The sequence below is a fragment of the Leiobunum rupestre genome, chromosome 6, assembly GCF_980474605.1.
Source record: "Leiobunum rupestre chromosome 6, qqLeiRupe1.1.hap1, whole genome shotgun sequence".
NCBI classification, from domain to species: domain Eukaryota; kingdom Metazoa; phylum Arthropoda; class Arachnida; order Opiliones; family Sclerosomatidae; genus Leiobunum; species Leiobunum rupestre.
In genome coordinates this window covers 55,643,776-55,657,733 of record NC_143389.1, presented here as the reverse complement: position 1 = coordinate 55,657,733, position 13,958 = coordinate 55,643,776, and the positions used below count along the sequence as shown (strand labels likewise).

At 33.9% G+C, this 13,958-nt stretch overlaps 1 protein-coding gene across 2 annotated transcripts in view; it reads left to right on the top strand.

Moving 5' to 3' along the window:
• The window catches only part of LOC149942665 (calcitonin gene-related peptide type 1 receptor-like), an 81,640-nt gene that overhangs the window by 38,478 nt on the left and 29,204 nt on the right, over window positions 1-13,958 (top strand). The window contains exon 1 of one of the 2 annotated variants that reach the window (XM_090178275.1): window positions 4,454-4,496. The exons of the other annotated variant lie outside the window; for it this stretch is intronic. The gene's annotated coding sequence lies outside the window, so the exon portion shown is untranslated. Of the gene's footprint in view, window positions 1-4,453; window positions 4,497-13,958 lie in introns of those variants that run through there. 2 annotated transcript variants of the gene reach the window in all.

Below are 13,958 nucleotides of genomic sequence, written 5' to 3'. Positions count from 1 at the left end.
GCTTAGATGAAGGACAATCGCGAGACAGACCCCGAGAGACAGGGGCGAAACCTGGAGGCCGTGGAACGTGGATTAACTATTTCCCCAAACAGGATGGGCGAGACAAAGTGAGCGTTATACCCTATTCAGACAAGGCTTATCAAAACGGATTTAGACCATTAAGGTTTATTTTTAAACCAGTGCAGTGTTCCGAAGTGGAAAGATCCAGGTGGCGAATAGTGAATGTTAAGAGGGGGTTGAGAAAGGGGTGAAAATTTAGTATAGTCAAAGGTAGGCCCAAGGGGGGTCTGGACCCAGAACCCCCCCCCCCCCCCCCCACTTGTCTACGTCACCGGTGAAAAATACTGAAAAATAATGGCCTGAACAAACGGAATTTGTGGATAATTCGGCCAAAAGTGACCAATAAATGTTCTTACTACAGGGATAGTCAGATTCTGATAAGCCTGTTTTGTTGTTCGGAAAATATTAATAGGGAAGGATAATTGACACGCCCTTTAATTGATAATTACATAACAAATGGCAAAATGTATAAGAATATAAATAAATACCTATATTTTCATAATGTGGAATGGTTTCGTAATCATTGGTTTAGAAATACGAAGAACACCCAGGCCTTTTGCGATTTTAGGAAAAAGTTGTAACTGAACCGAATTTACGGGAACGGGCGATGCGCGCCTTTTTCCGTCTTAAAATTTAACGCGCCTTCGAATGGAGCCTCCATTTCGTTTCTCATACACAATGGCGTACCGAGGGGTTGTGGCACCCGGTTAAAAATTTCGATATGGCGCCCCCGATGCGTGTCATTAATAAAATAAATTAGGTATAAATATTTGGGGCTCGGCGTTCAGATTTTATATCCATATCCGAAAATTATCCGAATAAAAACTTATTTGTTGCATGTTAAATCGTATAATAGTCGTGAATAATATCCATAAATAAACAGTTAATCGATTTTTTTATGATTAATTGAAATTTTGGCGGTTAATATATCCGTTTCCCCGAGCTCTATAAATTTTAATTTATCCCTTACATACTACGTCGTTGGTTCTGTTCTACTGTGAATTAAATACTGATTAAATTCCCAACGAAATCCAGATGAGTTCGTCCTGTCATTAAATGTTAAGAACTAAATTCTACGCGCATATAATTAATTTGAAATGTCAAACGCATCTAAAAGACTTTTAGGAACATCCAAATATAAGCAACGTATATAGTTGGAATAATTTTATGCCTTTGCTCACACATTCACTATTTTTGACGCAACGGTCGCACCACCTATCGAAACTTTTGGTTGCGAATAAACTAAGTAATATTAATAAAAAAAAATTATAAAAAACTAAAATATAATGAGTTTTTTTAGCTTTTTAATGCAATTTTACACTTTTAGCCACTATTTGTCACTGGTTTAGACTTTTCTACAAAACAAATTGGTTTTTAGGAACACTGTTTTTAACTGAAATATTTTAATAAAAAGATTCTAACTTCATCCTCGTATACTTCGTAACTAAAAATTATTTTTCTTTCATTTTTCATTGTGGCACTCTGCACTTCCATATTCTTAGGTACCTGAATGCCTTCTTGCTTGGATTTAGTTGAGTCTGCGATACAACTATTAGGTCCATCAATTATGTATCGTTTATCGATAGATACAATACAACTGGTGAACGTGGCGAGATACGTTTCACAGCTCACGCGAATAGATACCACACTTTGATCTTAGCCAAATGATGAATAAGATTATTATTAAATTAAATGAAAAGTGTTATACTCGTGAAATCGTATATTTTGTATTTAGCACTGAAACCTAGCTCTATCAACGCCACTGCTACAATTTCAACCTTTTTGTAGAAATCTAGCATTCGTTTATACTAGGAGCAACAAACACAAGGAGAACGCAGCTAGCCTTTAAACACGCTAACGCAGTGTTGTGTACAAGTTTCATTGGACGATCCTTTACGCTGAACGTTTTACGGGCGGGGGGAGACAATTTCCGAATTTTCCCCTTCCGACGGCAGCATACGCTAAAGCGTCTAACCAATGAAAAATGTACGCAAGAAAATGCAAGACGTTTGACGGGTTGCGTTCGACCTGTGTCGGGTGCTGTGTTTGTTGCTCCTAGGTTTATACCACTAGGACCAATCACGCAATAAAGATTTCGAGTCATAACTTCGCTCGCTGGTCCAAACAAAGAATAACTTAAGCCTTGTCTGGAAAAAGTATTAGTTCCGTTTTTAATTTACTTTACTAGTCAACAGCGTACAGGCGTCATTTCATATACTCCGTTTAGATAGTACATCAAGGTCTTAGGGTAAAAAATATAACATTTCTGAAAGATAGGCGTTGGGCGAAATAATAGCGTCGTTTTTGAAATAAATGGCCCTATCTCACGAAAAAATGGTCTCTATTTTTCTATATATTTTCACATTTAGATATAATTTCGGTTAAAAAAGACGAGCTATATTTCATCCTTGAAATACTAATAAAAGGGAGAGGATCCTGGTGACCTTCAAAGTAGAAAACTGACCACTCCGGAAGGAAATGACCCTGTCCATAAAACTCAAGGAGAGAGGACATTAATAAAACGAGCGAGGTGAGATGGAGGGCAAACTAATGGTGGTGCGAAGAAGGAGGTGTTATAACAGTAGCCATAAAACAATGAGCCGAGATAAACAGCGTTCTGATTAGCGCCTGATAACTAATATCAAAAGTATATAATATACATATTAGGGGAGAAGCATTCAGCTTCCTGTACTGCTTGAAACACGAACCTTCGTAGGCTCCCGTTACTAATAAAATTAGTTATATTATAAAAATTATTATATTATTTATCTTACATTATTAATATTACTTTAATAAAAATTACCGTATTAATATTACACTATTAATATTACTTTAATAAAATTACCGTATTAATATTACCGTTTTAATATTACATTATTAATATTACCGTATTAATATTACACTGTTAATATTACATTATTAATATTATCTTATTAATTTTTTCTTATTAATATTACCTTATTTATACTACCTTAATAATACTACCTTGATAATATTATCTTAATAATACTACCTTAATAATACTACCTTAATAATAGTATCTTAATAATATTACCTGAATAATATTACCTGAATAATATTACCTTAATAATATTAATTTAATAATATTACCTTTATAATATTACATTGTTAATATTACCTTTATAATATTACATTGTTAATATTGCCTTTATAATATTACATTGTTAATATTACCTTTATTATATTACATTATTAATATTACCTTTATAATATTACCTTAATAATATTACCTTTATAATATTACATTGTTAATATTACCTTTATAATATTACATTGTTAATATTACCTTTATAATATTACATTGTTAATATTACCTTTATAATATTACATTGTTAATATTACCTTTATAATATTACATTGTTAATATTACCTTTATAATATTACATTGTTAATATTACCTTTATAATATTACATTGTTAATATTACCTTTATAATATTACATTGTTAATATTACCTTTATAATATTACATTGTTAATATTACCTTTATAATATTACATTGTTAATATTACCTTTATAATATTACATTGTTAATATTACCTTTATAATATTACATTGTTAATATTACCTTTATAATATTACATTGTTAATATTACCTTTATAATATTACATTGTTAAAATTACATTATTAATATTACCTTTATAATATTATATAGTCAATATTACATAATTATTAATATTATAAATTTTAAAGTTATACTATTAATTATTTTCTTATAAAAATTGTGAGATGAAATACATCAATATCGTGACTTCCTAAAACTCTTACTTCCGGAAAATATGGTCTTTAAATAAATGCATAATTTTACAACGTTAGGCGGAGTAATTAACGGGGAAACATGTGAGCCGTGATAAGGTATATGCTTCCGCGATTTGGCAGTATTGAAAAGTGCCTCAAGCCTGCGAAGGTACACGTTCCATTTATACCTCCTAAATGGATACTTATCTCGTAAGAGCTCCATTATATACTTCTGATAATAGTATATTACCTTATCCCCAACAAACACCCCTTTCCACTCTTGATGGCAAGTAGCCTGACATTTTGAACATCGCTTAAAGATAATATTGACTGGTAATGACGGAGGGGGGGGGGGGGAGAAGATGACTCTTAACGATGTCGGATCTCCACCTGAGTTATCTCAGGCAACAGGGAGTAATATCGAAAGATAAACGTATACAAAATATAGCACCGCTTCTATAATATCCAAGGATTTCTCTCACTTTTAAAATAGTCCGCGAAAGGATAAAGAACGGGCGGCTCCTGTTTTTAAAAGCGGCTTAATTTTACAAAAGTTCGCGACATTTTCAAAGCGTGGTTTTTTCACTTCCCGCTTTCATAGATCGGTGTTTTTTGTTCATTCTTTCGCGGTGGATTCATATTAGACTACGCGTTGTACGTTGTTGGATTTTATCAAAGGTAATTTAAATATATATTTTTTAAATTTAGAAATTAGCCGATTCAAAACTAATTTTAACAGTGTATTTCCAACGCTATTTCGCATGTCGGTAAAAATCGAATTCAAAAACGTCAATAAAAATTTCTGTTATTTCGGATATTCATTAAAACCCATAGGATTCCAAGAAAAAAATCTAGAAATTAGGTATAAAAATTTAAAAATTAGGTTTGAAAAATCTAGAAATTAAGTTTAAAAATCAAGAAAATGGGTATAAGTATCAAGAAAAAGGGTATAAAAATCTAGAAGTCAGGTATAAAATTTTAAAACTTAGGTTTAACGAATTTTTAACAAATACAGAAATGACCAGCGCAATTTGACTTCATTAGCTTCCGTCGGCGGGTAGTTATTTTCTTCGTTTATTTTAAAATAGATCTATGTTTGTGAATTTGAAATAGACTGCCAGTGAACCTTTTTAATAATCCATTTACGTACGAAATGTTGGTTAAAGTAATGTTTGAAATCGACTAATAATTATTCAATTTTATTAACTCAGTTCAATGTAATGGTATTTTTTAGAAATTATTTGAAATTGAAATATTTCAATAGTAATTTAAAATATTTTAAGTAAGTCTAAGCTCATGGATTAGCTATTTAATTAATCCTAACTAGGCAAATAGTACCGGAGAGAAACTGCCACTTTATAGTCTTCGTTAATAATGAATGAATGACCGCATTTTTATTAACTCTTAAAATAATCCCTTTTAAATTCGCGAGTTAAAAATTTAATTTACAATTTACAAAACCAATCTGAAAACCGAAGTCAGTCACACATATCCTACTTAGGACGTTTTTTCTCCTACTATTTTAAAAGTACTTGGGTGGTTTCCACAATTTTTGTATTTTTATAGTCCGTAAAACCAAGAATGTATTTATTTATACCTAGGGAGAATGTCTATGTCGAGACGGTTTTTAGCCTTTCTCTCAATCCACCCGTTGGTCCCCCCAGTACGCTCCTCCACTTAAAATCAAACGAATAGTCCTGGTATTTCATTGGCTGCTTAAAATCTACGTCACCTAACGCGATGGTAATCAAACGCCGGTGACGTTTTGTCTTTCCCCCGCGCGAGACGGGGGAAAGGCGTTCAACGTGCCCGGCGATTGTCGCAACATAATCATTCTTCCTAAATATAAATAAATACATTCTTGGTTAAACCGAGACGCGCTTCGAGACTAAAGCCATTTCTACCGAACGAATCGAACAGTTCATGTTCTTCGCAATATTTAGGGCAGTCCATAATTATATGGTTTATATCTTCCTATAAATATCCGTACATGGGAAAGAATCCTGGTTCATTTGACCAGGCAGAAGATTCTTTCACAGGGGTAACGCCATTAGAAGACAATTTTAAATACGTGACGTCTTACCAGATGGCGCCAACAGCTTGTAACGTAATATTTTAAATTATTTTAAAACGTTGCAATTTTTTAGGGTTTCTTTTTATGGGAATTTGCTTTCTGGGTTGAGTTTTTATTTAGCGTTTTACATAAATCATCGCTTAAGAAACGTTAGACATTGTTGCTGTTAAGTAAAAATTTATGCTATTCGAGCCAAAACGTTAAAATTAGCGCCATCTATTTCAAATAAAAGCATGAAAATCGAACCTCTATGGGCTTCCCTGTAAATGTTTGTTTCCTTGTAAGCAATTGATAAATCGTTCCATTGTATTTGCTTTGTTGTGGAGAAACCAAATCCACCAGAAAGAAAAGAGAGTTTACAATTTCGGGGTTGGAAGATGAAGCGTCTTATATTGCAAAATGTAATAAAAAGCGAATAGAGTGAATAAACAGGTGTTTCACTCTTTCCGATGCGTATTAAAATACTAATACATGTTTTACGTTCATGTCACTCATGAGAATCGTAAAAATGAGTCGGGTAAGATTAGAACATATTTTGTTTACGGAGAACGTACGAGTCAACCCGGCTCAAGCGATCAGTTTACAGAAACATGAAAATGGCAACTCGAATTGACACAGTAACGCCATCTGTCGGGGACTTGTTTAAAAAATTATTAAATTTAGCAAACAAGTTTGCCATTTAATACTAACTAAACTAATATAATCGTAAATTCAGCTTTATTTAAAGTGGCACGAGTTAAATTAGAAGTTAAATTTAACAATTCCGTAGCTAATTATGGACGTTTTGTCGACAGATAACAGAGAACGTTCTAGCAAACGATACTAGATGGCACTCTACAATTGGGGATAATGGAGATAAGCTTAAGCATGTAGCAAGCATGTATTTAAACTTAAAGAAAATAACTAATTCCGCGACCGAAACGAGTCTAGGTGGCGTAACGGCGCTAGCTTCTCCGATGTAGTGCCTATGATCTAGCGTCTGCTACAGTCAAATTAGAAAGTCATAAATAAACTTATCAAAATATAAGCCAACGGTGCAAAAATTATATTAAATAAAAATGCAAGTATCATTATTTATAAAGTCAAATTTACGAGGAAAAACTATTAGTGTCTGCTTTAGCCGCTACCTATCTAGGTTTCAATGGCGAACCAAAGGGGGCGTAGCGATAGTTTTCGGTCGAGAATTGAGACGATTTTAAGCTTTTCTCCTGCAAGTTAGACCATGCTAGCTGCCTAAAAGATAGGGCACTTAACGGGTCACGGTGTGCAATAACTGGTGGCTTTACCGGCGAGTCGGCATCCAGCTCTTGTAACCCATAAGGGCGATCGCACACTGGGAGATGTTAGACGTGATCAAATGGTCCTATCGCCACCTCCGACTTCGGTCAGGTAGGGGACAGAGACTGAGTTTCGCCACCGGCTAACGGAGAGGGTCCTGGCATCCGTGCCGCCAAGGACAGTAGATACAGGGACGAGAAAGCAGGAAAAAAATTTCGATTTTAAACGTCTTCATATTCACGGGGAGTTAGATGTAAACAAACCGCGGCCATTGTTAAGACGTGGTTCACCATGGACAGTACTATTGTAGTTAGTTTTTACCATTTTGATGTTAAATTAAAAATAAAACTACGAGCGTAAATAAAAAATGCCCATTTGTTTTGAACACTTAAGCACCGCTAAAATTAGATGACCGCCATTTTTTTTTGTTTACAACTAACTCTCCTCGCGTTTAGGTCGTTTTAGGTGATATATTCCAACAGAGGCCGCTAATACACTTTCTCGTCCTTGTATCTACTAGCCCGCTGTGGGTCTCCGTATGAGGCGCTGTGGCTCAGTTTCCCCGCCTTTTGGGGTGCACCGGGAGCCAGCTGTGACGGGTTACGCTGGGTCGCGGTGTGTCCGTCGATCCACTTTAGGAGCCTTTTCTGAAGGGCTTGGCTCTCTACCTACGTAGGTAGGGTGTCGGCTGGAGGTGCTATAGCATCCACTCTCTAAAAATTAATGATCTAAATACCAAAGACTATATAACGTAAGCGAAGCGTTATATAGTCTTTGCTAAATACCTAAGAGTTCGCACAAATCGTCGCCGTTAAAACAAAACCACGTAACTTGAGATACGTGGTTTTGTCAAAATTGACATATTTAGATTCTACACTCCAATTTACGTATATAACATTAAAAACATTAATAGGTTGCAATTGGATTTCTTTTTTTAAATCGAGAAAACATTTAAACGTATCTTTGATATTCACAACGCATTTCGCGCAAAAGCACGTATCTTGCTTATTTTCAGCTCCGATCTCACTTCATGACGCAAAACCACGTATCTCTATAAATTCCACTTTAGCAAAATATTTTAAAATTAAAATCCTCATAAAGAGTCAATATCGAAACGAAATTATTTAACTATAAAATTAACTCACATGTAAAAACCTAACACGCGATTTCACAAGTCCCTGCAAAATTAAAAAATCCATTTTCCTCAAAAAGGCCACCGAAACGATACGTGGTTTTGTTTTAACGGCGACGCCCGGTGTATAAGGTTCGCTGAATTAAATCCATTTGATTTAATTCATGATTAAAAACAAGATTTAAATCAACTGATTTTTTTGGAAAAAATCATTGATTTAAATCATACAATGTAAGTTCTCTCCCTGCTGGTTTAAGGGGTTTTCCCACGAGCTCTTCGGTTTTCCCTTCCATAAAAACTTGTTGAGGTTAACGGTAATAGTTAGTGTAGGGAACTGTTGGCTCGCGTGGCATGCAGGGCTTGCCACCACCCTCCTACGCATTGTAACGGGCACCTGTTTAAAGGCTTTATAAGTCGCTAGAGGACTTTGGCCTAAGGTGGTGCCTTGGGTATTTTCCTAGCTGATTATTATTATTTTTATTGTATTTTAATGTAGGAATAAATAATGACAAATAGTTTCTTAAAAAATTGGAATACATAGAAAATCTAAAATATTAAATGGTAATTAAATTCAATTAAGATTTCAATTAATTCAAGATTAATTCAAAATTAAAAAAGTTTAATATCCGTTAATTATACAGGAAATGAGCCATTAATTGTATAAAAATCAATAAAATAAAAAAAATCCGATTTAAATAAAAAAATCGATTGATTTGATTTTTATTAAAAATAATCAAAAAAGTGCCAACCCTGCCGGTGTTTGATTCGCTTGGAGCACCGGTAGATAAATATCTGACAACATGTCTAAAAAGTAGGGCTGTGCGAGTAGTGGTTTTAGGCAATCGAGTCAGTTATCGAGTATCAAATTGTTTTTCATCGAGTATCAAATTGTTTTTCATCGAGTATCAAATTGTTTTTCATCGAGGATAAAATTGTTTTTCATCGAGTATCAAATTGTTTTTCATCGAGTATCAAATTGTTTTTCATCGAGGATCAAATTGTTTTTCATCGAGGATAAAATTGTTTTTCATCGAGGATAAAATTGTTTTTCATCGAGTATCAAATTGTTTTTCATCGAGGATCAAATTGTTTTTCATCGAGTATCAAATTGTTTTTCATCGAGTATCAAATTGTTTTTCATCGAGGATCAAATTGTTTTTCATCGAGTATCAAATTGTTTTTCATCGAGGATCAAATTGTTTTTCATCGAGTATCAAATTGTTTTTCATCGAGTATCAAATTGTTTTTCATCGAGTATCAAATTGTTTTTCATCGAGTAACAAATTGTTTTTCATCGAGTATCAAATTGTTTTTCATCGAGTATTAAATTGTTTTTATCGAGTATTAAATTGTTTTTCATCGAGTATTAAATTGTTTTTCATCGAGGATCAAATTGTTTTTCATCGAGTATCAAATTGTTTTTCATCGAGGATCAAATTGTTTTTCATCGAGGATAAAATTGTTTTTCATCGAGGATAAAATTGTTTTTCATCGAGTATCAAATTGTTTTTCATCGAGGATCAAATTGTTTTTCATCGAGTATCAAATTGTTTTTCTCATCGAGTATCAAATTGTTTTTCATCGAGGATCAAATTGTTTTTCATCGAGTATCAAATTGTTTTTCATCGAGGATCAAATTGTTTTTCATCGAGTATCAAATTGTTTTTCATCGAGTATCAAATTGTTTTTCATCGAGTATCAAATTGTTTTTCATCGAGTAACAAATTGTTTTAGATCGAGTATCAAATTGTTTTTCATCGAGTATTAAATTGTTTTTATCGAGTATTAAATTGTTTTTCATCGAGTATTAAATTGTTTTTCATCGAGGATCAAATTGTTTTTCATCGAGTATCAAATTGTTTTTCATCGAGGATCAAATTGTTTTTCATCGAGTATCAAATTGTTTTTCATCGAGTATCAAATTGTTTTTCATCGAGGATCAAATTGTTTTTCATCGAGTATCAAATTGTTTTTCATCGAGGATCAAATTGTTTTTCATCGAGTATCAAATTGTTTTTCATCGAGTATCAAATTGTTTTTCATCGAGTAACAAATTGTTTTTCATCGAGTATCAAATTGTTTTTCATCGAGTATTAAATTGTTTTTATCGAGTATTAAATTGTTTTTCATCGAGTATTAAATTGTTTTTCATCGAGTATCAAATTGTTTTTCATCGAGTATTCAGAATAGAGTAATATTGAAGTGGAGTTAGAGTAATCGAGTATTTGATTAAGGTGAAACTTTCTCTTATTCGAGTCGAGTAACTAAAAAAAAGAGTAATATTTTTTAGGAGTCGGGTTATCGAGTACTTGATTAGGAGCTGGTTCTTTTCAAGTAATTATGAAATTAAATTTAAAAGGAGTATAAAGTAGCTTTCAATGCTGAAAAATATTTCCTTTAATTTAAATGAACCGCAGTTTCCACAACTTTGTAGGTACCAACCATACAGTTTATTGCCCCCCAAAAAGTTATAAAAACCCCTCTTTGAGCTTTGAAGCAACCAGTACTAGAAAAAAAAATGCTCGACGAGTTTAGAGAGCAGCTTATTGGAGTAATAGGGTACCCGACTATGCAATTTATTGGTACTCGGTAATTATGTATTCTCCAATTACTTATTCAAAGTCGAGTTCGAGTACTCGACCTCAAAAAAGGCCGAGTACTCGCACAGCCCTAGAGAATGCTCGTCGATTACAGAGTACCAAAAAAGTGCACATTCGGGTACCCGATTACCAAAGTAAACGACGAGTATTCTCCAATTACTTATTCGAGTTTACAGAGTTCGAGTACAGGACCTTAAACAATGCCGAGTACTGGATGATGTTCGAGTACTCGCACAGCCCTACTAAAAGGTAGACTTGTACGATAGCAGTAACCTAAATACGTTCTTGATGAAGATTTATGCGACCGGCGAGATGAAAACCAAGTCGCCTTGATTACGGGCGTAATCTCCCTCAAAAATCTCTTCAATAAAACGGGCATTACTGGAGAAATAAACGCAACGGCCCACTTCACTAAAACAAAATTGATATTATACCGATAAATTATTCGCGCAAAAACAAATACAACTAGAAAATAATTTATTGCGGTCTATCTGGGGGAAGTTACTTCAAGAACATCTTTGGTTTATTATGTCGCAATTGTCGTAAATTCAGAGTATACTTTTCAGCTAGAATAACATCATCTTGAATTTATATCTTGGGTTGATACGGAGTTGATCCCAGCTTACATATTACTCCGCTGCGAAGATAAAATGGACTTAATCCCTACGGTTCGAATATTGTGATAATATAAGTTAAAAAGCTCTAGAAAACGTGTAGAAAGTGCAGACGCTGCTTAACCGTGCACTGACTGTATGCCCCACAAGTTTACCCTCGGCGTTTTTTAGCGCGGGCTGAACCCCTGTATTGCGAAAGACCTGTATTTCTTTTTCACGCGAAATTTCCTCCCATCCTTTTTCTAAAGCATCGCCAAAAGGACTTAGCACTCTATGACGTCATATGACGTCACCCATACTTTTTCCTACAGATAAAAAAATTGTATACCAACATTGGCTTAGAAGCTACGAAGTGCTTTTAAGTTTTAACGTAATGGAGGCGGGTGAATGGGGGAGTAGGAGACAAATAATCCGTCACGCATTTATCATTACGAGGATAGTTGTCGTTCCAATTATCTTCCAAATACCTGATAGACTAATGGCAATTATTTCCAAATACGTGATAGCCCAATGGCAATTATTTGCAAATACGTGATAGCCCAATGGCAATACTTTTTCCAAATACGTGCTAGACTAATGACAATTGTTTCCAAAAACGTGATAGCCTGACGGGCAATTATTTCCAAATACGTGATAGACTAATGGCAATTACTTCCAAATACGTAATAGACTAATGGCAATTATTTCCAAATACGTGATAGACTAATTGCAATTATTTCCAGAATACGTGATAGCCTAATGGCAATTATTTCCAAATACCTGATAGCCTAATGGCAATTATTTCCAAATACCTGATAAGACTAATGGAAATTATTTCCAAATACCTGATAGCCTAATGCCAATTATTTCCAAATACGTGATAGCCTAATGTTGAATTATTTCCAAATACGTGATAGCCTAATGTCAATTATTTGCAAATACGTGATAGCCCAATGGCAATTATTTCCAAATACGTGCTAGACTAATGGCAATTATTTCCAAAAACGTGATAGCCTAAGGGCAATTATTTCCAAATACGCGATAGACTAATGGCAATTATTTCCAAATACGTGATAGACTAATGGCAATTATTTCCAGAATACGTGATAGACTAATTGCAATTATTTCCAAATACGTGATAGCCTAATGGAAATTATTTCCAAATACCTGATAGCCTAATGGAAATTATTTCCAAATACCTGATAGACTAATGGAAATTATTTCCAAATACCTGATAGCCTAATGCCAATTATTTCCAAATACGTGATAGCCCAATGGCAATATATTTGCAAATACGTGATAGCCCAATGGCAATTATTTCCAAATACGTGATAGCCTAATGCCAATTATTTCCAAATACCTGATAGCCTAATGCCAATTATTTCCAAATACCTGATAGACTAATGGCAATTGTTTCCAAATACCTGATAGACTAATGGAAATTATTTCCAAATACCTGATAGCCTAATGCCAATTATTTCCAAATACGTGATAGCCTAATGCCAATTATTTCCAAATACGTGATAGCCTAATGCCAATTATTTCCAAATACCTGATAGCCTAATGCCAATTATTTCCAAATACCTGATAGACTAATGGCAATTATTTCCAAATACCTGATAGCCTAATGCCAATTATTTCCAAATACGTGATAGCCTAATGCCAATTATTTCCAAATACGTGATAGCCTAATGGCAATTATTTCCAAATACGTGATCAACTAATGGCAATTATTTCCAAATACGTGATAGCCTAATGCCAATTATTTCCAAATACGTGATAGACTAATGGCAATTATTTCCAAATACGTGATAGCCTAATGGCAATTATTTCCAAAGCAATACGGTGATAGACTAATGGAAATTATTTCCAAATACCTGATAGCCTAATGCCAATTATTTCCAAATACGTGATAGCCTAATGTCAATTATTTCCAAATACGTGATAGCCTAATGTCAATTATTTGCAAATACGTGATAGCCCAATGGCAATTATTTCCAAATACGTGCTAGACTAATGGCAATTATTTCCAAAAACGTGATAGCCTAAGGGCAATTATTTCCAAATACGCGATAGACTAATGGCAATTATTTCCAAATACGTGATAGACTAATGGCAATTATTTCCAAATACGTGATAGACTAATTGCAATTATTTCCAAATACGTGATAGCCTAATGGAAATTATTTCCAAATACCTGATAGCCTAATGGAAATTATTTCCAAATACCTGATAGACTAATGGAAATTATTTCCAAATACCTGATAGCCTAATGCCAATTATTTCCAAATACGTGATAGCCCAATGGCAATTATTTGCAAATACGTGATAGCCCAATGGCAATTATTTCCAAATACGTGATAGCCTAATGCCAATTATTTCCAAATACCTGATAGCCTAATGCCAATTATTTCCAAATACCTGATAGACTAATGGCAATTATTTCCAAATACCTGATAGACT